We start from the raw sequence: 24,822 nt of genomic DNA on the forward strand, positions 1-24,822 counted from the left end.
TTAGGATCTATCTATCTCTCTCTCTCTCTCTCTCTCTATATATATATATATATATATATATATATATATATATATGTTGGGATTTAATACATTTATCATTCCATGTGTCAATCATGTCAAGTAGAATTATACAATTGCTACCACAATCAGTTTCCAAACATTTCTTTTCTACATACATGGACTCCTTCAGATACATGTTTTTAACTCCTCAGAGGATAAATATGTAACCCAGGTTGAGGAACAATGGTTTGGATTCTTGTCTGTGTTGTTGGAGACTGTGGAGTAGACTCCTAAACAAATTAGAACCGCCCCCATAGGGTTTGCTAGCCTGTAATCTTGACAGAAGCAATTGGCCAGGTGTTTTCTTCCGCAAAGCTGCCGGTGGGTTAGAACTGCCGACCTTTCTGTTAGCAGCCAGTGGCTTAGGCACCACTCCTCCAGGCTCCTTCAGAATGCCTATAGATGGAGCCATCGCTCTCCTCTTTGTAAGGGCCTCCACCACTCCCAGCAGTCTGTTGGCTGCAGCTGCTGCAGTCATTTTCCCTATCAGCCCAGGTGGGGGGATGCTGACCCAGGGTGGAGACGCCAGTGTTGTGACTGCTAGGGGAATCTGAAGGGGCACGCAGAGAGAACCTGGGCCCTTAGTGGCTTCCTTGGATCGATGTGTAATTTTTGTTCCTGACTTTACTTGAGTTCATTTCAACTCGTAGCGACCAGATGGGGCAGAGTCACCCCACAGAGGTATCTCAGACTGGAATCTTTATCGGGGTGGCTTGCTAAGTCTTTTCTACCTCAGAGCTCATGAGGGGCTTGAATCTCTGGCCTTCTGGTTGTAACCACTGTGTCCCACTGTGGGACTCCATTGTGTGTACCATCAGAACCTTTTTTTTTTTTTAAAGAAGAAAGATAAAAATGGGGCAAAGAACGTGAACAAGGAAAGAGATGAAGTAAGGCAATGTTGAGAAGAGAAATCAAGGAGCGAGAAGGGGGAGGAAAAGAGAGAGAGGAAAGGGGGAAGAAGGAAGGAGCAGGGAAGGGTAGGTACCCTTTAAGACTTCGATGTGTGCTGGGAAGGAAAGAGATGGCTGGCTGCAAAAAAAAACACCAAAAAAACCCACCCATTAATAAAGCAATTTCTTGCAAGATTTCTGTTCATGCCCTTGACTTAATAATTTTAAGAAATAACAATCAGGTGATACTGCTTACAGGTCTCAACAGAAGGGAGGGAAAACATCTCGTCCTTGTATGGTATTATTAGAGAGAGAAGCGATGGGACCTTCATGAGCAGGAGGAAATATCCTCTGCTGTGGCTGCTGTGGTGTGAGGGAAGGGGAGCCCAGAGGCCGGGCTGACAGAGTGCCATCCTGGCCTGAGCCTGTGGGAAAGCACTCAGTCTAGCCCTTGACTTTGGTGAACCAGACTCAAACCCCTGGTGGCTCTGGGTCACCCAGAGGCTGACTCCCCAGCAGGCAGTGGCCTAGTGGGCGGTGCTCCTGTGGAGCTAGCTCTCTCCTCCACTTTCGCAAAGATGCTGCTTCCCGTAAGCCATTCATGAATTGCCAGATTGTATCCCTCTTGGCCTTTGTTTTGATGTGCCTTCAAATAATTCAGCTTTTACTCCCAAACATCTCCATCCTGCATCCCTCGCTGACAAGGCATGGCGCTCGCAGGCACACAGAGGCTAGGCAAGCCACTGTGGTCTCCAGCCAACAGCTGCCAAACAAAGCCCCAAGTTGTACTCCAATCAGGCTCCCTTTTGTACTTGTTGTTCTTCCAACTCCGTGAGCTGTTGCTGCTGTCAAAAAGGTGACCCCGTGCCCCCCGCTCAGCTGGAGAAAAGCAGCTTCCTGAACCCGTGCCAATGGCTTCGTTGCCACATCTGCATCGTGCGTGCGTGTGTCACAGGCCCTGGACTGGTTTGTTCTGGTTCCACCTCTTGCTAAGAATTTTCCTTCGCACTGCAGATAGACTGAACCAGAACACGAATTTAACAAGATACCCCAAGTGATTCTTACAGATCAGTTGAAAACCTTGGTTGGTTAGTAAATTGGTCTAAAAGGAATCCCACTTTTATTCTTAGCAGTTTGTCCTTGTGAATGTCCAATAAAAGCAGTATTTAGTGGTCGCTGCTACCTGCCAGATCCTCGGGGAGGGAAGGCAGGTCCTGACATAGACAACTCATGGTCAGGTGGGGATATAAGAACTGAAAAGCAGTAGCCCAAAACCCAAAGACAGCCAAATGCCGTGGGAGCAGCCACCAAGGAGTAGGGGGAGAAGCACCCTGCTTCCCTAGCTGGTGACCACTCCCTCCCCGCTCAGCCGGGATCGCCTGGCCACCCCGACCTCCATCCTGCCCTGAGCCCCACACTGTGTCTCTATAGGCACCATTCTAAATTCCCAACTTATTTCCTGAAAAACTGGCCAATTTGATTCATCATATAGTCATTGATGACTGGGTTATCATTTTATTCATCTTACACATAGTATCTCATTTATTCCTGCCCCAAACCCTGCAGGATGATTCTTCCCAGCCTGGTGCGCCCCCACTATCGCACCCTGAATCACGGCAGCCCTATGCACAATGGAACCAGTTGGCACACCCACCTCCAATGTGAGACCATTGTTACCTGGAGGATTTTCTCTGGCTGATTTTCAGAGCCCGTTACCAGGCCTTTCTCCCTAACTTCTCTTAGTCTGCAACAGTGGTTCTCAACCTTCTTAATGCCTTGCGCCACCCTTTAATACAGTTCCTCAGGTTGTGGTGACCCCTAGCCATAAACTTATTTCTGTTGCTACTTCGTAACTGTAATTTTGTTACTGTTACGAATCTGGCAACCTCTGTGAAAAGGTCCTTCAGCCCCCAAAGGAGTCACGGCCCACAAGTTGAGAACAGCTGGTCTGGAAGCTCTGCTCAGTATCATAGCAACATGCAAGCTTCCACCAAGGTGACTGGGCATCAGGTACCTTAGCAGGGAATCAAACTTGAGTCTCCCACATGGAAGAGAAGGAATCTCCCTCTGAGCCACTAATGCCGCTCTTCCCCAAGGACAACAAGAAAATTGAGAGGTTAAGGAATTGGCCTGCAGGTGACCCAGGCAGGAGCAAAGTCAGGGTTCACTTCCGACCGTTCTGACACCCACCCAGCACCTCTGCTTTCCAGGCTGAACCTTGCACTTTGAGTGGCCAGAGCTCGCAGCACCACAGCTCCATAAACAATTCTGTGATTTATTGTGTGATTCCAAGAAAGAACAACAGTAGCTTCCAGTTTCATTAATAATTCTTGCTAACGGCAGTTTCCAGATGAAGAAATGCATGTGCTGTCAGCATGTAAATGTGATTTCTGTTTTCCAGTGTCTGTTGTGGGCAGAGCCTCCCTGGGGCCTCTGCACGGTGCAGGGTCTGATTCCTGAGTCTCACAGCCTCATTATACATTGACAACAGAGACAAGCAGCTGCCGGCGGGCCAACTCGGGCTCAGGGTGAGCCCATGTGTTTCCGGGCAGAACTATGCTCCACGGGGTTTTCGATGGCTCATTTTGGGGAAGTAAAGTGCAAGGTCTTTCTTCTGAAGTGTCTCTAGGTGGGCGTGAACTTCCAACTTTTCATTCAGTAGCTGAGTAACCATTAAACCAACCAACCAAATAAACAAACAAAACCTTACTGCCATCAAGTCAGTTCTGACTCATAAGGTTCCTATCAGATGCGGTAGGAGTGCCCTCGCGTTTCCCAGACTATCACTCTTTAGGGAGTAGAAAAGCTCGTCTTTCTCCCATGGAGCAAGGCTGGTGGTTTTGAACTGCTGACCTTGCAGTTAGTAGCCCAACCCAAGGACTCTAGAAAATGCAGAGGGTTGATAGAAACCATCCTGAGTTTCTTGAACACCACGTAGACATGGTAAGAAGGTGCAGCACATTCAGAAGAGAAGCCCTGGCCTTGCGGGCAGAGGGGAGGCTAGTGAAAGAGAGTGGATTTGCTGGAAAGCCAGAAGAGAAGCAGTCAACCAAGAAGACTGGAAATAGACCAGGGGGCTTAAAACGTTGATGGGGAATGGAATTAAAAGATAATGGAATTCTCCCACAAACGTTTTGAAATCCCCTCACCAAGGAACCCCAGTGACACTGGGATAAGCATTGGGCTGCCACCCGCAGTGTCAGTGGTTCAAATGCACCAGCAGCCACGCGGGAGAAAGAGGAGACCATCTATTCCTGTGAGACTTAGAGAGCCCTGGGAACCCCGGAGAGGGTTGCTAGGAGTCGGGATCGGATGATGGCAGCAGACTTAATGTTTGGGTTCGTAGAGCAGAGGCTGGAACAAGATCCGCGTTGTGAAGTGGGCGGACATAAAAATGGAAAGTAGGTGGCAACCCAAATTGCTCAGGACTCAACCTGCAGGATGAGGGGTTTGAGAGTGGAACCTGACACCAAGGGGGAAGTGGTTGTGCCCAGGGATGGAGCTAGAGGCCCTTTCCCACATGGCAACACTGGAAGGAACAGAGATGTCGTGAAGTAGGCACAGACTGACACCGGGCCCTCTGCACAGCCCAGGTCCTGGAGCGAGGGTTAGTGAGGGGAACAGGCAGGTTTTCCACTGAGTAGCAGATGCCCATCTCTGCTCCTAGCACCCATTCTTCCCATCAACTTCCAGCCTTCCCTGTTCACACATACCCTCCCGTCCAACATATTCAAGCCCCAGCTTATTTCCTAGTCTACAAATCCAGCAAGCATAAGCCAGTTCCTACTTCCTACGGCCATTGTGATGCTGAATGAGATAATACCTGAGGCAGTGTAGAATTGTGCCTGACCCCTGGTTAAGGAAATAACCTTTTGTGCTCTAGAAAACAGTGTACTACAAAGAACCCCCCTCTCCCTGTGACATAGATAAAACAAGGCACGTCCTTGTTTGCCTGGGACATGGCTAAAATACTCACCACCATTGAGTTGATTCTAATTCAGAGCAACCCTGTAGGGCAGGGCAGAACTGTCCCTGTGGGTCTCCGACACAGGGGCTCTATGGGAATAGAGAGCTTCATCATTCTCCAAGGGAGCAGCTGGTGGTTTTGAACTGCTGACCTTGTGATAAACAGCCCAATGCACAACCACTACTCCATGGGGGCTCCTACATGACATGGCCAAGACCCTTCAAATTCCTGTTCTTTGCCTCAAAAATTAACCGAATCGCTTTTGCCTCCACTGACCAGTCAGAAACAACATGCTTGTTAACCAAAGTTTAGCCAAGCTTTTCTCTTTTCCCCAAGTTCCTGAGTTTTAGCCCACCCGGAGCCGGAGCCAACATACATCTCCTCGTGAGAGGCCCTCCCTGGGAGCAGACTGACCTGCTCTGGCTTGCTATCAGGGGAGGCCTGGCTGCCCTCCCACTTCCCCCCAGTCTAGCAGGGAGCGCTGCATGTCTTCCTCTGCCCCTCACGCTCCGTCAGCCAGCAGGAATGAGCCCTCCACAGTATGTCAAAGTCTCACCAGCCTTCCTTCCGAGGCGCATTCTAGCCATCCTCCCCATCCAAGACGTGCTCGTTCTTGGCAGAGCCGACTCCCTCATTCAGATGCACCTGTTCTCTGGTCGCCTTATGCATTGTCCAGTGTCTGCATGCATGTGAGGCCATTGGAGTGCAGTGGGGGGGGCACCTTAGTCTTCAAAGTGACGTTTTTTGCTCTTTAAATACTTGAAAGGAGTTTTTTGGCAGCTATAGACTAGGTTACCTGACTTCCGGTTACTTCCATTGGCACTGATTGCAGATGCCAGCCAGAAGAAACCCTCGTCACCATGTTGTTGCTTATCCGTTCAGTTGTGGGAATTTTGTTTTCTTGACGTGGCAGTGTGGTTCGTGGTAAAGACTGTAGCCTTTGGTCTTCAGCAGTAAGCACTGAAGGAAGGATGCCATCAGCATATCACAGGCTGTTGATGAGCTTTCCTCTGGTCGTTATGCCATCTATTTTCTTCTTGATGTAGTCTAGATTGTGAGATGATTTGCTCAATATACATGTTGCATAAAGATGCACATCTTTCTTGATTTTAAACCACACACAGCCCCTTGCTCTGTTCAGGTTCTGCGTGAGCACAGTGGGGTGTCGGAATTCCCATTCTTTGCAATATTATTCATGATGTCTGCACCATCAGTGAAGGAGAGGGATACAGTTCTCTAATATTCTCTGCTTTCGCTTTCAGCGAAGAGTCATCTGACATCAGCAATGGTATCCCGATCCAGTCCTCGTCTGCATGCGATTTGAATTTCTGGCAGTTCTCTGTTGATACTCTGTTACCACCCTTTTCCAATTATCTAAAGCAAAATTTTACTTGTAAGTGGAATTAATGTTATTGTTCAATTCATTATATTGGTCAATAATTTCTGCATCCTAATGGATCACCTCTCTTTGGGATGGGCACAAATATTGATATCTATTAGCCCCTTGGCAGGTAGCTGTCTTGTAAATTTCTTGGAATAGCCAAGTATGTGCTTCCATGTTACATTACATTACACTATTACACCATCAGTTGAAACATCTCGCTGCCTGTAGCTTTTTCCCCCTTCGCTAATGCCTTCAGTGCAGTTTGGACTTTCCTTGAATACCATAGGTTGTTAAGCGTGTGCTACCTCCTGAGACGGTGAAAAGTTGAACACTTCTTTTGGAGCCAGGACACATTTACCCCTGGTTCTTTCTAGCCTTGTTTGCTCTCTGTAAATGAAAGACCCATTGTTCTTACTCCTGAGACACTTGCTGATTTTATGGCAGAATGTTTTCCTTATTGCAGTGGGCTCCTCTCCCTTTTGAAATAATACCTTTTCCCAGTGGTGAGATTCAAATAACGTAGCAACCACTTTGCTAACCTAATGACCATTTTAAATATTAAAAATATATATATATGAAAGAAGAGAGTTTATTGTTGCATACAGTTAATACTTAAATAAGAACAATAAAAGAGGTACCCCAAAATAGATTAGGTTATAAGAAATAGTCTAAAAATATTAAATAATACCCAACCAAAAAAAACAATAAAACTGTTATTTAAGAGATTTCCATATTGCTTCCTTGTCTTCTTTTTTCCCCAAACGATTTTATTAGGAGCTAATCCTTACAACATACGATTCCATAGTTCAGTCATATCAGGCAGTATCGTACAATTGCTACCACAATCACTTTCAAAACATTTTCTCCCTTCTTGAACTCCTGTATACCAGCTCCCCTCCATCCCCCATCGTCCGCCATCCCCCCCACCCCCGGGACCCTCATTCTCCTTCCTGTCCCTATAGAGTCATCAACCCTGGGCCTCGTACACGGAAAACAGAAGAACCTGTAACCAGGGCTCAAGCAGGCTACCCACAAGGGCAAAATACATCAGAGATCAACCCAATGTGAAGAAAAACACAGAATATTGAGAGCCAGCTCAAACCCAAAGGGTATCAAGGGGAAAAAAATCAACTGACAGGGTTGTAACCGTTCAGATCAGCTTTGTCATTTTAATCTAATACTCTGTTTGGTAACCAGTTTACTGACACCCCTCATTTATGGTTAGAGAGGAATCACCAGAGGCATCTTTCCTGTGTAATCTTGCAAATGTATCTTGGACCTCCACTGCCTTCCACAGTCTTCTGCAAATCGGAATCTCTCAGTTTACGCTCTGGGATTATATAATGACAATACTGGGTTACGATGCTGTGTGCTTCTTCCACGTGAACTTAGTTGACATCTCACTTAGCTGACTGCTTGTTTGGAAACAAGTCTCTAAGACCCCAGATGCTAGTCTCTCTGATAGCTGGGCACCATCTAATTTCTTCACCACACTTTGCTGTAGCACTCACATCTTCTGTGTTTCCTTCATGAGGGCAAGTATTTTCAGGGAGAAATTGTAAGAACTGGTTGTTCTTAGATTGGAGTTAGGATTGAGTGTGAGTCCCAAATCCCTTTCTGAACCTATATTTTTTACCTACCTCTGGCTCCCATTAGAGACCTCCTTGTTAACTTATGCTAGAGAATCTTACTGATCGTCTCCCTGGAGCATAAGGATCTTCTGTGAATAGTGTCAATGACGAGCCCATGGTACTAAATTTTAAAATCCTGTTGAGAGAGGGAGATTGAATAAGTGTAAGCTAACCACATATTGCAATATCTAAATAAATCACTTAAACCTTATGCAAAACAAATCCTTATGTGGCTGGATGCGACTTACACAAACAATGGGAGTTGGTTGTCAGAATATGCAGTAATGTTCATGAACAATATTAATCACAGGGCTGCCAGAATAATGCATATCTTAATACAGCAAATAGGGTATTGATGAACTAAGGCAATGTTGGTCACCTACCGACAGAACGTTCAATACTCTTGATATAGCTGTCTTCTGCTTCACACACCATGTAATTTCAGTCTTAAGTCCTCAGACTATAGGTGTGTTTGACGTAGAGTCTAGTTCCTCTAGGGACATTTCCACATCACATCCCTCTGGTATTGCCTTTGGAAAATGTGTGTGCTTTGAAGTTCCAGGATTCAATGTCCCAATGCTCAATGGCATTTGGCCTGGGTTCCCAGGGCCCATGTCGCCTCTTGACTGGCATCATCACCTGCACTATTCTTCAGTTTTGTCCGAGTATCATTGGCTGTGAGATTTATCTTTATCCATCTTTACACTGCCACAGTAGGGTCTTATTCTTTTAGAGGTAGGCCAACTAGGTAGGAGTCATTGTGCTTGATATATTAGAAATAGGCCACTTCTCTGAATATATTGTGTTCATCTTCAAAAAACCCCTTTCTGGAAGTGGGTATTAACAAATCCAGGGACAAGGGAGCAACAAGTGGTCCAATAGCAGTGGGGAGGAGGGTGTAGGAGGCCTGGTAGGGCTTGATCAAGGGTAATGTAACAGAGGAATTACCCAAATAAAGGCTGAACATGATAGTGGGACATGAGGAAGGTAAAAGGAAATAGAGGAAAGAACTAGGAGGCAAAGAGCACTTATAGATCTAAATACAGGCATGCCCATATGTAAATATATTTATATATGTTGATGGGGAACTAGATCTATGTGCATATATTTATAGGTTTAGTATTAAGGTAGCAGATGGACATGAGCCTCCACTCAAGTACTCCCTCAATGCAAGAACACTTTGTTCTATTAAACTGGCATTCCATGATGCTCACCTGCCTGACGCCATCGCTGAAGACAAAGCAGACGCATAAGCAAATGTGTTGAAGAAAGCTGATGGTGCCTGGCTATCAAAAGATATAGTGTCTGGGGTCTTAAAGGCTTGAAGATAAATACGTGGCCATCTAGCTGAGAAGCAACAAAGCCGACATGGAAGAAGCACACCAGCCTGTGTGATCACAAGGTGTCAATGGGATCAGATGTCAGGCATCAAAGACTCAGAGCAAAAAATCCTAATGTAAATGAGGGGGGCAGTGCAGAGTGGAGGCCCAAATCCACTCTGTAAGCAATTGGACATCCCCTTACAGAAGGGTCGTGGGGAGAAGACAGGCCAGTCAGGGTGCAGTCAGAGCTAATAACTACCGAGCAATCCTTTATGGGGACTTGCCTGCTTTTGGGAAATGGCTGCTTTGTGCTTGCTCTCAGTGACACTGGACACTGGCACACAGCTGAAGGTGAATGAAGCAAGTTTAAAAATGAAGCAAGTCTTTAGAAATCCAGGGAAGAACAGGTGGGCACAGACAAGTTTCTCACAAAAGAGTCAGAAGTTTTCCCATTCTGACAATGAAGCCTGACTCCCTGCCTCCTGATTCAGAACTCTGTTGTGAATACAAACGTATCTTTTCCCCGTGTGCTTATATTCTAGTGTCATGGGGCCTGGAGGGGGGTGCAGAATGCTTTGGGACCCCATCTGAGGAGATCAACTTCTGGACATGATTTCACTCATTACATCTGAGCACAGAAAAAGAAGAGAAATTAACATCTGGCTATCTCTGTATGTGCCGGGGTAGGGAGAAGGGGAGACGTGGTCCATGGTAGGGGTCTTGCCTGTCTCATGAAGGATTTGGTTTTGATTCCCACCCTCCGTCGGTGGAGGCTTGTATGAAGCTAGGGTGCTGAACAGGTTTCAGCAGAGTTTCCGATAAAGATGCACAAAGAAGAAAGAGCTGCTCATCTATTTCTGAAAACCGTTCCATGAAAAGCCCCTGGTTCACGATGGTCTGACACACAATCCACCGTGGGGTGGCGCAGGAGCGGGGAACCTTCTGTATTGTGTGTGTAGGGTCGCTGTGGGTTGTCTGAATGGCAGCTAACAGCCACACCTACTAAACACCAAACTCTGATGTGGCAGTTCATCCTCACGCCAGCTCCAGGTGTAGGAATTGTCCACATGCTTGTAATAGAGTTGGGGTTGGAGGGCCTTGCCCCAGCACACAGCTCTAGCCAGCATGACAACCAGAATTCTGCCCCTTCCTTCCTCTTCCTGCACACAGGCCTCTCCATAGGTGCATGCACCGCGCCTCCTGAACCAAATTCCGAGACTTTCAAGTGCAGCAGCATTTTTTCTTTCCAGATGTTTGAGAGGTTAGTTGTTTCATAAGTGGCAATTGACTATAATAATTACCTGCAACCATGTAATTGGGAAGACATTTAAGCACGGCGAGCTCTCCTCCACCCCAAATAGCTTCTTTTTTCCCTCTCCTTTTACTGTTATCATAAATATCTATGTAGCCACATTTACTGGTTCAACATTTCAGAGAGTGTCTCACTTCACAACACATAGATCACAAGTAGGAAACGTGGCATCGCAGACAGCACAGCTCCTGGCTGGCACCAGCGAGCGATGTACAGTGGGCTTTCCGGAAAGAGCGCGTGGCCTTGGAAGCCATCGGGGCAGCTCCACTCGGTCCTATAGGGTCGGTGTGAGTGGGACTCAACTCAGAGACAGCCTGGAACCAGAAAATGACAAGTTAATGACAATAACAGGTGGAGGACAAAGAATGGAAAGAAGCCAGTGGAATTTCTCATCTGTCACTTATGTAAGTCTTAGGGATGGAGAATCATTGCAGGCAATCAAAGGTCAGCATCCCATACATTTAATGAACGGGAGGGGGTACAGCCTCTGCTGTGGAAAATCTTCCCACAAAGAGGGTGAAATGTATACAAAGTAATTTATCAGCGAGTGGCGGGTGGGGTGGGGGTGGGGGTACAAAGATCTGTGCTGCTGGCCCTGCTGGGTTGGGGCGCATAGTGACTCCCTGCTGGTCAGAGTCAGGCCACGTGCTAAGGAAACTCCCTTTTCCATGGAGCACATCAGATTACATTTTGCAAAGTAATTGCATGGCATTAGTTTACACTGGCCAAACCACTGGGAATCACAACTAGCCAAATTGGTAGCGAAGAGTCACCACGACAATGCTAGTGTTTTGGTGAAGTCCTGGGCCCAACATCTGCCGTTGGACTCCACGTGGATGGAGTTTCAGAGACTCTGTCCACACAAGGCTGGTAGGACAGACTTCTCGCAGCTTCACTCAGATCGCTGTGAGGAACCAGAAAGCCTGTAAACTAAGGAGGGCCATACTTTCCCAATTACCCTCCAGGGTACCCCTTTCTGCTGTGTGCCAGAGAAACTGAGTATGCGTTTATAAAATTGCCTGGGGAGCAGGTTTAAGGGAGGTGTGCCTTGGACCGCAGAGAGCCTGGGAGCCTTCTGAGCCTTGCTGTTCTCCTGGTCTAGCCTTCGAGCGGGAGGGTCCTCCCCTACCTGCTTCACTTCTCAAATAGCAGGGCTTACCGCAACTCACTTTATGTAACTTGTTTACGTCATTGAATCTTCCGATAAGTTTCAGGTTTTCCAATCACGGTGTAAGAAGCCATGAAATCCTCTGCTATGCGCTTGCGCACTCGCCCCTGGATGGGTTGCCTCTGCAGGCAGTTAACCTCAAGTCTACAGAGAGGATTCTGTTCGATCCCCTCCCAAGCCTGACGTCTTCTGATCTCGTCCCTAACTCTGAAGGTGCTCGTCATAACCCAGACAACAAATGCCTTGTCGACTTTAAAGTTCTAGAAGACTCTAGCAGGGCGAGAAGAGGCATCTTGGCCAGAATCAGAATGCCCGGCGTGCCCAGTGCAGCTCGTGCCCTGGCCAAACACCCTGGGCATACTTGAGTGCCCGCTGGGGTCTTTCATGGAAGCTGTTTCCACAAAGCGAGGCAAAGGAAGATGACCGGTTCCCCACAGCCACAGCTGCTTTGGTTTGGAGCCCAAATGAGCAGTGGGGGCAGGGAGGACTGTTTCCTAAGCAGCGTATCAAGGAGCTTAGAGAAAAGGAAGACGGACATTAATGCACCGGGACCCTGGGGCATGCCTTGACGGAGGACTGCATAGGGTCTTCTAAGGCCACAACAAGAGCACACGGCAGGACTTCCCATTCCTCATCTGCTCTGCTGGACTCCAGCAGCCCGGCCTTTTTCCAAAAGGGAAAATTAAAAACACAAATTCTCAAGTGGTCTGATGGTAATTCAGCCCAGCAAATCTTACTTTCCATTAAAAGTCACCAGCTGTCATGTGCTTATTTTAAATGGAAATAACTTGCTCTCCAAGAACATTTTTCAGTTGATGTCACTTGTGAGGTTTATTTTCTCCTAATGAAAAATGAATTTGCCTTGGGGTGGCTTCGGTGACAGGAGGCCCAACTTGGTGATCTGCCCCCATCCCGATCGAAGCTTCCCTGCCCTGGGCAAACGAAGCTAATGTCTCTCCCTGCCCGGAGCGGACTGGGGACGGAGGTGGGGTGGAGAATGATGCTCTGTCCCTTTACAGTGAGGGTCCCCGGCCCCCCACAGTGAAACCTCCCTTGCAAAAAGGCTTCAATAAAAAAATGTTTCTAAGGTTAGAGGAGGTTGGAGAGAAGAGCAACTACTCTAATGTGATGAATGAGTTCAGGGAGGCAGCCCTTCTGGGCCTGTGCGTGCAGGGCCAGCCCCACGCGCATGCTTCCCGGGGCTCTCGATCGCTGTACACCTGGGCCTCCGATGTCCCTTGTCAGGACTCTCAAGGTCAGAAGAAAGCACAGGCTCCCTGAGGCTGTGACTGTGTCCACTGGGCACCCATGACTTAGGGGCAGCTGGCAGAGGAGCTACCTGTGGGAGGGCCTGGGGCGTCAGACAGAGAAGGCAGGAGGGGCACCCCAAGGGTCCCAGCTTTGTCCAGTGGGTGGTCCCCAGTGGATGGGGTGGGGGAACACTTTCTGTGTCATTCCAGCAGGGTCCAGCCTGATCAGAACAAGCCGGGGGGCCAAGGATATGGGCGCTGGTGAAATGAGAAAATGCAGAAGGGGCAGCCCCAACCTGAGGTCTGGAGACCTACTTGGGTCTGTTTACTCAGCAGGGGTTGCTGCCTTCTCTTCCCCAATAAGCCCCCTACACGCACGCACGCAGCCTCACAGGCACCACTTCCGGAGAAGTCTACGAAAACAGCATTCAGACCCAGGGATGCCACCACAGGCTGTCCCCACTGAAGCAAAGCTCCCCCAGCCCCCCGACCATGTCTCCAAGCTCACAGCGAGGGCTTACAAGTGTCCAAGACCGCTTTGAATAATGTTCTTGACAGACGCCAAAGCTTTCTCCGGCTCCGGGGCTTGAAGAGCGGGGGCTGCCCCCAGGGAAGCCTCCCCTGGCCGCTCCTGTCTGAGCAGCTGGGCCGGCTCCAGGAGCACTGAATCCTGGCCGCATTTCCAGCCAAGGCCTGGTTACTTTAGAATCCCTCGCCTCCCCCCTCGTCTTTTCAAGCAGGAGCCAGCCTAGGTCTTCCGCATAGTTCCGAGTTACCCTGCTGCTTGATTTATGCCAGGGCAGGGCTGGGGCAGAGTCAGAGGGGCAGGGGGAGGCAAGAGTGGAGGGGTGGGGGGTGGGCGGGAGGTTCTACCTCCCAGGAGATCTCTTGAGAGGGTGCTCAGTTTTAGGATCAACTATTGAAGAAGCTCCCGGGGACTCGCCATGGTCTCTCTCGCTGACTGTGAGCTGTGGCCTTAAAAGGAGGCGAGCTCATGTGTCCTCGCCCTGGGCTTTCGAAAACCAGAGAGAGCTTGCAGGAAAATGTGCAGCCTTCTCCTGCGGGACACTGGATGGGCTCTTGCCGGCCAAAGAGAAAACGAGTAACAGATGAAGTCCACGGACGAGGAGGCCAAAACCAAGATGTTAATCACCCCCAAATAGTTGCCGCTCCCTCCAAAGCCTCTCCTGGCACTCCTCTGAGGGGGCTGATTGGAGACATAGGCCCCCAGGGGTAGGTGGTTTGCTGCAGATACTGGGGAATGCCTTTGATGGTCCAGCGTGCAAGGCGCGGAATGTTGCCCTTCAGTGTATGTAAGGGGCCTGCTGTGGCGACTTGACATGGTCGAAATGTTGATGGCGGCTCTTGGTTAAACTTCTTGAAGGATTCCATAAACTACTCAAGATGCTGTCATCCAAGATGAAGAAAAATGCCTCTTTTGGTTCCGCTGCGTGAAAACATGAGCTCATTGGAATATATTTAGAGTGAGACTTGGCAGGCTGTGCGTGTTTACAGTTCTTGGACACGAAGGGCTAATGTGAATTGGAGGCTCTCGCTCCCCTTCCTCGCTTTTCTTTCCCTAAGAAGATGAATGCCGATTCCAGCAGGTCATCACCCCTCTCTCTGCTTGATTGTGCCCGAAGCTGACATTACTAAGCTGGAAAGGCTGCCTATGTCTTGAGGTTTTAATGAATAAACTCAATCACAGAATTAGCCCCATCCCTCCATCCCTCGATCCCAAAGTATAGCACATCTATTATGCCTGGAGCAGAAATGTTGAAAATGCTGTTGGTTCCTCAGTTCTTTGGCTCATGGTTTGGCCTGATTCCATTGGGGAGAAATCCTACAACGTCTGATGGCCACTCAGGCTTATATGCAGATGGACTTGGGGTTCTCCAGAGGCCTCAGGCGCAGCCTGCAAGCAAGCTGGTGGTCGCATGCACTCTTCTTTCTCTAGGAGGGCCATGGTGCACACTCCGGCTGCCCATGAGGGTCACTCGGGAAACTTTACAAAGTATCCGCTCGTGGTCCTCAGCTCCCTCAACTATCATTCCGATGGAATCTGTTGTGGGTATGACTGAGGCATGAAAAATGTTTATGTTATTCTATATTTCTTTTTTTTTTAATTGGGACGGAAAACGGTTTATTTGCTTCTTAGTAATGGCGCCATGTGGGGAAGTACAAAAGGTTGTGGGGAGCGTGCACGAGTGAAATCCGTTTGGGAGGAGCCTGGAGCGTTCCAGAAACCAACCCTAGTCCCTCTCCACTTGGAGTGTGTGTGGGGGTGGGGTGGGGAGTGTGGGGGGCAGGGGAGAGGCAGGTGTGTTTGATAAAGCTAAGGAGTGAGAGGAAGGCACTGGTAGGTGACATCTCTGAAGGGGCAGGCCAGGGGGCGCGGGCATCCAGACCTGGCCTCTAGTCCTTCCCCTTCTTGGCTTTGGCCTTGGCTTTGGTCTTCGGGGTGCAAGGCTTCATCACGAGGATGGTGTCCTGGCACTGGGCATTATACCGTGCCTTCTTCAGGGTGTCCTGGCGGGCCTTGGTGCCTGTGCCCCCATCACACGCCCCCCAGTTCTCAAACTTGTACTTACAGTCGGCTCCAAACTCCATCTTCCAGTTGCAGGGTACTCTGCACCGGATACGCTGGGTCTGGGTCCCGCAGGTGCCCTCACGGAAACCCACGCCGCAGTCCTTGCTGCTGGGGGTGCAGGGCCCCCAGGCCCACTCTGCGCACGGGCTGCCCGGCCGCCCTTCTTCACCTTCTTTCTTTTTGGCCGCCGCGGAAGTGAGCGCCAGGAAGGCGAGGAGGGCGAGGAGGAGGAAGGCTCGGTGCTGCATCTCGCTCGCTGTCGACGATGCTTAGCTCCCTCCCGGCTCCAGCCCGTTATTCTATATTTCTATTTCTATTTTTTTAAATAGTAAATATATGGGGAAAGATATGAAAGAATATTCACTAATATATTAATTAATGTTCTCCAAGTGACAGAATAAGAGGGATTTTTACTCACTTATATACTTTTCTTTCTTAAAAAAGTATCTTATTAGGAGCTTTTACAGATATTATTACAAGCATCATTGTACAATTGCTGCCCTAATTATTTTCTTCTTTTGGGGGGGGGGGCTTTGTTCTTTTCTTTTTTTTGTAATCATTTTACTGGGGGCTCATACCACTCTTATCACAGTCCATACATATATCAACTGTGTCAAGCACATTTGTACATTCATTGCCCTCATCACTCTCAAAATATTTGCTCTCCACGTAAGGCCCTGGCACCAGTTCCTCAATTTCCCCCCTCCCCACTCCCCCTCCATCATGAACCATTGATAATTTATAAATTATTATTTTGTCCTATCTTACACTGTCCAATGTCTCGCTTCACCCACTTTTCTGTTCTCCATCCCCCAAGGAGGAGATTGTATGTAGATCCCTGTAATCGGTTCCCCTTTTCTACCCCACCCTCCCGGTATCGCCACTCTCACCGCTGGTCCTGAAGGGATCATCAGTCCTGGATTCCCTGTGTTTCCAGTTCCTATCTGTACAGGTGTACATCCTCTGGGCTAGCCAGATTTGTAAGATAGAATTGGGATCATGATAGTGGGGGAGGAGGAAGCATTTAGGAACTAGAGGAAAGTTGTATGTTTCATCGTTGCTACCCTGTAACTTGACTGACTTGTCTCCTCCCTGAGACCCTTCCATAAGGAGATGTCCATCATTTTCAATGCATTTTATTTTCTGGAACTCCTGATATCAGTTCCCCTTTTTCCTCTCCCACTCCCACCCTACTCCCCCTGAATCCTCAGTATATTATATATTAATATTTTTGATTCTGATATTTATTTCCATCTAGTAGGGTTGAACAGTCACCGTAACTATCTGTTTCCTCCTTCCCACTTTCCCCCCTGTCTTCCCGTATCCTAAGCAAGTCAATACTCCCCTTATTGTTTCTGAGGGAATAATCTATCTTGAACTTCATGCATTGAAAGATCTTGATTGTACCCATGTACGTTGGCAGGACTAGAAAGATTAGTGAGGTAAAACTAGGACCATAATAGTGGGAGGAGGAAATGTTAAAGAACTAGAGGATAGTTGTGTGCTTCCTCAGTGCTATACTGCACCATGGATACATCATCCCTTCCGTGTGGTCCTTCTGTGAGGGGCTGTCCAATTGTCTTACAGAAGGGCTTTGGGTCTCCACCTTGCCTAGCTCCTTCATGTCAGTTTGATTGCTTATTTTTGAACTTCATGATCACATAGGCTAGCGTGCTTCTTCCATGTGGGCCTTATTACTTCCTTGTTAGGTAGCTTGTTTGACTTCAATAAGACCCCAGATGCTATATGTTTCAATAGCTGTCACCTTTCTTCACCACATTTACTTATGCACCCATTTGTCTTCAGTGATCATGTAGGGAAGATGAGCATCCTACATTGCCACATTATTAGAACAAACAGTTCTTCTACTGAGATAGGATGTAAGTAGAGGCCCTAAGTCAGTCTGCTCTCCTGTTACATTTACTTGTACACACATACCTAGATAAAATACACCTATCTTTATATATTTACATATATACATATCTATATATCTATAGAGAGAGTACTCCTCACCCTGGCACAAGCCCTGAGGAGGACATTTCTGCCCTGAGCAGCTAGCCCTAGGCGATAAGACGTCTCCCTAGATCACAGACATACAGAGGACAGCACTGAAGATATGGGGCAGAGGGGGTGGTCATCCAACCTCCCCACAGCGGGGCAAACCAAGAGGGGAGCACAACAGAGCAACAATGGAAACAATCCAGGAATCCCCAGAGGAACCCCCAAAAGTAGACTTCTGACTTAGGGGGCAGCGCTTGGCATCTCATCAGGACTGGTCAGGGTTAAACCTGGAACTATTTACATGTTGTTTGTTTGTTTGTTTTGATGTCTATCTACGTAAGATGAACACGTTAAGCGATCCCAAGGAGACAGCAACTGGACCAACAGTTGTGTGGGGGGGATGTCATGGGAAAGGATGAGGGGGGAGGAGGGGAGTGGTGAGCCAATTATGTCAGAGACAGGGGAACAGCAAGGGATCTAAAATAGAGAGTGAGGAGAGTGTAGTGTCCCTGGGAGTGTTTGATTCATTATAATGGATCTGAGAGTCATGAGGAGTAAACATGATAATGGAGCAAGAGGACAGAAAAAAAGAAATAGAGGAAACAATCCGGGGCATATACATCACTTATATACTTTTCACGGTGTCCTGATTTTTTTGAGGGGGGCAAGGAAACATAGTGCTGGTCTAAGGGGTAACAGGTGACGCTATGTCCCACTTCAGAGGGAGAAGTTAAGGATGTTCCCGCCAGAATCCTCATCTTCTCTGCATCTCCAGTTCTGAAAATGGCACAAGAACCTCATCCGGGCCTCCTACCTGCCCCTGCTCCATAGATCTAACTGTCCTAAATCCCCACTCTCTGTTTCCGGTTGCCATTGAGTTGCCTCTGCCTTGTGACACCCCAAGTGTATCCGAGTAGAACTCTTCTCCATGAGGTTTTCATTGGCTGGTTTTCCTGAAGTCGATCACCAGCTTGTCATACTGGTCACCTCTCAGCGGACTCCCAACAGCCAGTCTGCTTCCTTCATTCTTCTTAAATTTCTCTACTTACAAAGTATAAGCCCTTCTCTTTACAGTTACCTTAACTTGGGAGCTTAATATCTCGAGTCCCTATTGATGAGCATTAGGCTCCAGCCCTGGGGGCTGAGTGTGGACCACCCACACTCAGCGAACACTGCAACCACAGTGCTCTTCCGTAACCCTCAAACCCGCTCCTGTCACTCACTGGTTGTAAAGGATTTGGGAGCTTCCTCTTGTCTATGGCTGTCGCGCTCCAAGTTCCGTACATGGCCCATGAGGCCTTCTGTGATCTGACCGTACCTTCTTAAGCTCTTTGCTCAGAGCCCCTGACTTTACACTCTACCAGCCTCCCTTGTCAAACACTTGAAGTCCAGTAGATGCCCGCTCCTCCATGCAGTCTCCACTCCTATTCTGCTGTCTCCTATATCTCTTCCATGCTCCCACTTGTCCATGTCTTTTCTAGCATCGAGTGTCGTTATTAGGTGATATCGAGTGGATTCCACCCCATAGCAACAGTGGAATGAAACATACACCATCCTCACAATTGTTATTAAGTTTGAGCCCATTGTTTCAGCCACTTTGTCAATCCATCTCATCCAGAGATCAAGCATCAAGCATGATGTTCTTCTCCAGGGACTGGTCTCTCCTGATAACACGTCCAAAGTACATGAGACAAAACCTTGCCCTCCTCACTTCCAATGAGTACCTGTTCTTTTGACAATCCATGATACTTTCAATATTCTTTGGTGGCATAACTCAAATACATCAATTCTTTTCCAGTCTTCCTTATTCAAAGTCCAACTTCCACATGCATCTGAGGCAATGAAATGTCTCAGATGAAAATGCCCTGACTTGAGTCAGAGGCACCTTGATTCTCAAACTGATATTCTTGTACTTCAACACTTTAAAGAGGTCTTGTGCAGCAGATTTGTCCAATGTAATATGTCGTTTGATTTCTTGACTGCTGCTTCCATGAGCATTGACTGTGGATCCAAGCAAGGCGAAATCCTTGACGACGTCAATCTTTTCTCCATTTATCGTGATGTTTTCTATTGATCCAGTTAAAAGGATTTGGGTTTGCATTACATTGCGCTGCCGTCCATAATGAAGGCCGCAGTCCTTGACTTCCATCAGCAAATGCGTCCAGCCCTCCTTGTTGCGAGGTGCTAGACTTCCTCCAGTCCTGATGCCGAGTTCTTCTTAGAGACCAGCTTCTCTGTTCAGATTATCTGCCCAGCAAACAGATTGAATAAGTCTGATGAAAAGATACAAGCGGAGGTACGTCTTTCCTGATTACAAACCACTCGGTATTCTCTTGTTCTGCTTGAACAACTGACTGCCTCTTGGTCCATGGGCAGGTTTCCCATGAGTACAATGAAGTATTCTAGAATTTTCTTTCTTCTCAATGCTACTTATACTTTGTTATGATCCACACAGTTCAATGCTTTTGCCTAGTCAATAAAAGACAAGTGAACATATCTTTGGTATTGTCTGCCTTGAGCCAAGATTCATCTGTGTCACTGATGGTATCTCTTGGTACACATTCTCTTCTGAATCAGGCTCCCTGTCAGTGTACTGCATGATCAATATTAAATAATCCTCGGTACAATTTTACTTCCTCATGATATTAATGATGTTGCTCTACAGTGTCCAGACTCTGTTGGGCCGCATTTCTTTGAAATGGGTACAGATATGGATCTCTTCCAGCCAGTTGGTTAAGTAGCTGTCTTCCAGATTTTTATTTTTTTGGCATTGCTGAGTGAGCCTTTCCGGTGCTTCATTAGCTTGTTGACCCATTTCTGTTGGTATCCTGTCCATTTCTGGATCCTTGCCTTTTGTTAATGCCTTCCTGCATTGTTCAATATTAATTAGTCCACAGGTTAACTGTATCCCACAATACAGTCTGACTTCCTTAAGGATTCAGAACATTCATCTCTGTGCTCCAGTACTACCTAACGTTATCCAACAGGAAATCAATAAGTGACAAACGAAAGTTCAGTAAATGAATGATGGAGTGCATGGATCAACACTACCCTTTACATATAAATAGCTTTCGGTGGTTTTTCATGTGTGTTTGGAGGTGGAATTTGTGCCCCCCTAATTGTCTTCAAAACTCTCACCTGCTCCCTCTGCATGTTCAGGTTAGGCCCCAGGGTGATGCTGGGAGACAGAGAGTAATGAACGACAAAGAGGTGTGGAATGGTCAGTTGGCACCAGTGACTGCCAGGTTACAGACAAGGATCAGGATTGCCACATCTCTGCCTGGGGCATCCCTCACCATGCTGGCGCTGTGAGGTTGCAGCCAGTCTGTGCTGGTCAATGGTCTACAGGAAACAGATTGTCGGCCACTTAAAATCCTGCCCACCCCATTTTCCAATCACACTTCCCTAAAGGGGAATAAATGAAGCTATGAAGATAAGAAGTGGATTTAAGACGAGTTACTTGGGAGGTTGCTGTCTTCCACAATCAACACTTTCTGGAGAAAAAGTAGATTCGGGTATGGGAGGGAGCGAGGGCCCCAGAGAGCCTTTTCAGAGTGTGATCAGCGGGGGAAGTTCGAAGCCGACTGACACTGACAGTAGCAGGACACGTTGAGACTGTACACAAGCAATGGCGAAACTGCGGCTGGCGGCTCTACCCCAGTCCACGGGTTCTCAGGAGACTCTGTCCCTGCAGTGGCTCTCAACCTTCCTCATGCCGCGACCCTTTCATACAGTTCCTCATGTTGTGGTGACACCCCCAACCATAAAATGATTTTCATTGCTACTTCATAACCGTAATTTTGCTACTGTTCTGAATTGTGCGACCCCTGGGAAAGGGTGGTTCAACCCCCACAGAGGGGTCATGACCCATAGGTTGAGAACAGCTGATCTAGCGAGGTCCCATCTTTGACTTCAATCTGACCCAGAGAGGGCTCCTGGGCTCCTCTCCACTACAGAGGGGCCAGCAGCAACATCTTTCCCACCTCCTACCAGGAGACAGGGCAGGGTGGGCCGAGGAGAGGGACCACTTCCCCCACCCATGTTCACTCCTGCAGACTGGAGGGGGAGTCCTGGAGCAGGCACTGCTTCTACAAGGAGCCAAAAGCCACACCGCTGAGCTCAATGAGCACTGTTTTAAGTTGAGGCCTGTCTTTCCTGCCCTTGTCCTCTTACCTGATTGCATTCCTTCCCTCCTCCTCCTCCTCCTCCTCCATCTCCTCTTTGTTTCCTCTCCACCTTCTTCTTCTTGTGAAAACACGCACAGCAAACCATACACCATTTGACACTGTAGACATGAAGAGCTCAGTGACAATATATTTTTTAATCGTTTCATTAGGGGCTCATACAACTCTTATCACAATCCATACATACATCAATTGTGTAAAGCACATCTGTACATGCTTTGCCCTCATCATTTTCAAAACATTTTCTCTCCACTTAACCCCCTGGCATCAGCTCATTTTCCCCCTCCTTAGCCGCCCCCCATGAACCCTTGATAATTTATAAATTATTATTTTGTCATATCTTGCCCTGTCCGATATCTCCCTTTACCCACTTTTCTGTTGTCCATCCCCCAAGGAGGAGGTCACATGTAGATCCTTGTAATCAGTTTCCCCTATCCACTCCACCCTCCTTCTACCCTCCCAGTATCACCATTCACACCACTGGTCCTGAAGGGATCATCCACCCTGGATTCCCTGTGCTTCCAGTTCCTATCTTTAGTAGTGTACATCCTCTGGTCTAGCCAGACTTGCAAGCTAGAATTGGGATCATGATATTGGCAGGGCGGGGGGGAAGCATTTAGGAACTAGAGAAAAGTTGTATTTTTCATTGTTGCTACATCGCACTCTGACTGGCTCTTCTCCTCCCTGAAACCTTTCTTCAAGGGAATATCCGTGGCCTACAAATGGGCTTTGGGTCTCCACTCTGCACGCTCCCCTTCATTCACTATGGTAAGATTTTTTTTGTCTTTGATGATGCCCCATACCTGATCCCTTTGACACCTCGTGATCACACAGGCTGGTGTGCTTCTTCCATGTGGGCTTTGTTGCTTCTCAGCTAGATGGCTGCTTGTTTACCTTCAAGCCTTTAAGACCCCAGACGCTATATCTTTTGATAGCCGGACACCATCAGCTTTCTTCGCCACATTTGTTTATTCACCCATTAGTCTTCAGTGGTTGTGTCGGGAAGGTGAGCATCATAGAATGCCAATTTAATATAGACTCCACATTGTGTCGTCATTCTCCCTGTCTCTGCCCGTACGATTTTACCACCTTGAACTGAGATTCTCTTCCCCATACAGTTGTCATCTGTGTTTCAGAGTTCCTGCTGCCCATTTAGCTTCACATAACTCTTTCTTTAAAGAGCACAATGCTCAAGGTGAACATTCTTTACTACATGAGCTAAGTTGTTGTTTAGTTTAAGGATGACTTCATGGGATAGTTTTTGATTCAAGGATTGAAAGTTATTTCCAGGCAACAGACTCAAGGGTTTCTCTATTCTCAATGTATCCAGTACATCTGGTTTCCAGTAAGAATTTGAAGTTTTGTTCTCCAAGTTGTTTCTCCATTGATCAAGATCCAACTCTTGGCCACCATCCATTTCTTCTGATCTCATGATAAGGAGATAATAGTTCATGAAGGCAATTAGACCTGCAGTCCATGTTCTCCTCAGATCCCTGTGTCTCTCAAGGTGTGTTTTGGGTGGCTGCTCAAAAGCTTTTTAGACCCCAGGCATTACTTACTAACTGGGAGGTAGAGCAAAAATGCTAAAACAATATTAAGCCAATTGACTAGGAAGGCTCGTGAAGCCATGGCCCTAAACCTCAGAATTAAGGAAACTATTCCCATGAAGTAATCATTCTCCTTGGGCAGTATCAACAGCTGCAGACCCCTATTCTTTCTTTTGGCTGCTGTTTTTGTGTAAGATTATATATAACATTCGAGTTGTCATTTTGCACTCCCCCATCCATTTTTTTTCTAGTGTACAGTTTAATGATAACACCTGTAAAAGTCAAGTTGTGTTTTCATGACTCAGAATCAATGCCAGTTTTCCCACCCCTGTGGACAGAAATTCAGTACTTCTCAAAGAATTAGTCCCCTTCTCACCCCACACCCAACCTCTAGTAACCACTGGGTGTTGGGTGTGCTCTGTTTTTCCAAACTTTTTATTGTGAATTGGATGGGGCTTTACATACAAAATCATCGTTTTAGTATTCAGTAATTTAAACAATTGAGTAAAACTCTAGCGGCTTTCTCATTTCCCCCACCTCCTTTCTTTCCCCCTTCTTCTGGGCTAACTCTTACCTATCTTCTAGTCTGGAGAGCAGCAAACTGTGCTGAGAGCCATATGTGACTTTTTCAGAACATACATGAGGCTCTGAAGTAAAATTGGAAAAATTTTTTAATATTATTCAATTAATGGTGGTTTTATCTGTTTGTAAAAATATATGTATGAGCCCCAATAAATTGTTTAAAAATATATATATGTATGGTTCTCAAATAATTTTTAAATGGTTGTGAGGTCAGGATTGGCTGGCTCTTCCATCTCAAAGTTTGCCAACCCCTTCTCAAGCCCATGACTTCCCCTTCCCTCCCTCCTCCTCCCACCCTGGTAACCACCAAAGTCTGTTTCTCTTGGTACAAAAACCTTATCTTGATTTTTTTAAAAGAACAGTGGTCTCATACAATATTTGTCCATTTGTTTGTTCCATCTTCTTGTTGTTAGGAATATGCTGCAATGGACATGAGTGTGCCTGTGTGCCTACCATGTGTGTTCTCATTACTGTCGGGTAGATAGCAAGAAGCACTGTTTCCGGATCCTATGGTACTTATATTCCCAATCGTTTGGAAAAGGGTCATACTGCTTCTCCGCCGTGGTTCACAGGCTGTACAGTCCCCCCAGCAGTGTTTGGGGGGGTCCCATCTCTCCACATCCCCTCCCAGAATTTGCTTGTTTTCTGCTTTTTTGAATGTGGCTATCAATTCTGGGGTGAAGTGGTATCTCATCACCGTTTTGATTTGTATTTCTCAAATGATTATCTTGAGCACTTCTTCATGTGTGTGTTGGATGGATGAATGTCTTCTTTAGTAAGCCATATCTGTTCAGGACCTCTGCCCATTTTTTAGTTGGGTTAGTCATCTTTTTCTTATGGGCTGTTGCAGCTTTCTATAGGTTTTAGAGATTATCTAAAATATTATTGTCAAAACACGGTCTGTGGGTTCTCTTTTTATTCTTTTGGTGAAATC

General features: G+C 47.2%; 1 pseudogene; it reads right to left on the reverse strand.

Moving 5' to 3' along the window:
* Nucleotides 1-15,327: 15,327 nt before the first annotated feature.
* LOC142437237 (midkine pseudogene) lies at nucleotides 15,328-15,829 on the reverse strand (annotated as a pseudogene).
* Between the last annotated feature and the right edge of the window lie 8,993 nt (nucleotides 15,830-24,822).

This window comes from Tenrec ecaudatus, chromosome 1 (assembly GCF_050624435.1).
Source record: "Tenrec ecaudatus isolate mTenEca1 chromosome 1, mTenEca1.hap1, whole genome shotgun sequence".
NCBI classification, from domain to species: Eukaryota; Metazoa; Chordata; class Mammalia; order Afrosoricida; family Tenrecidae; genus Tenrec; species Tenrec ecaudatus.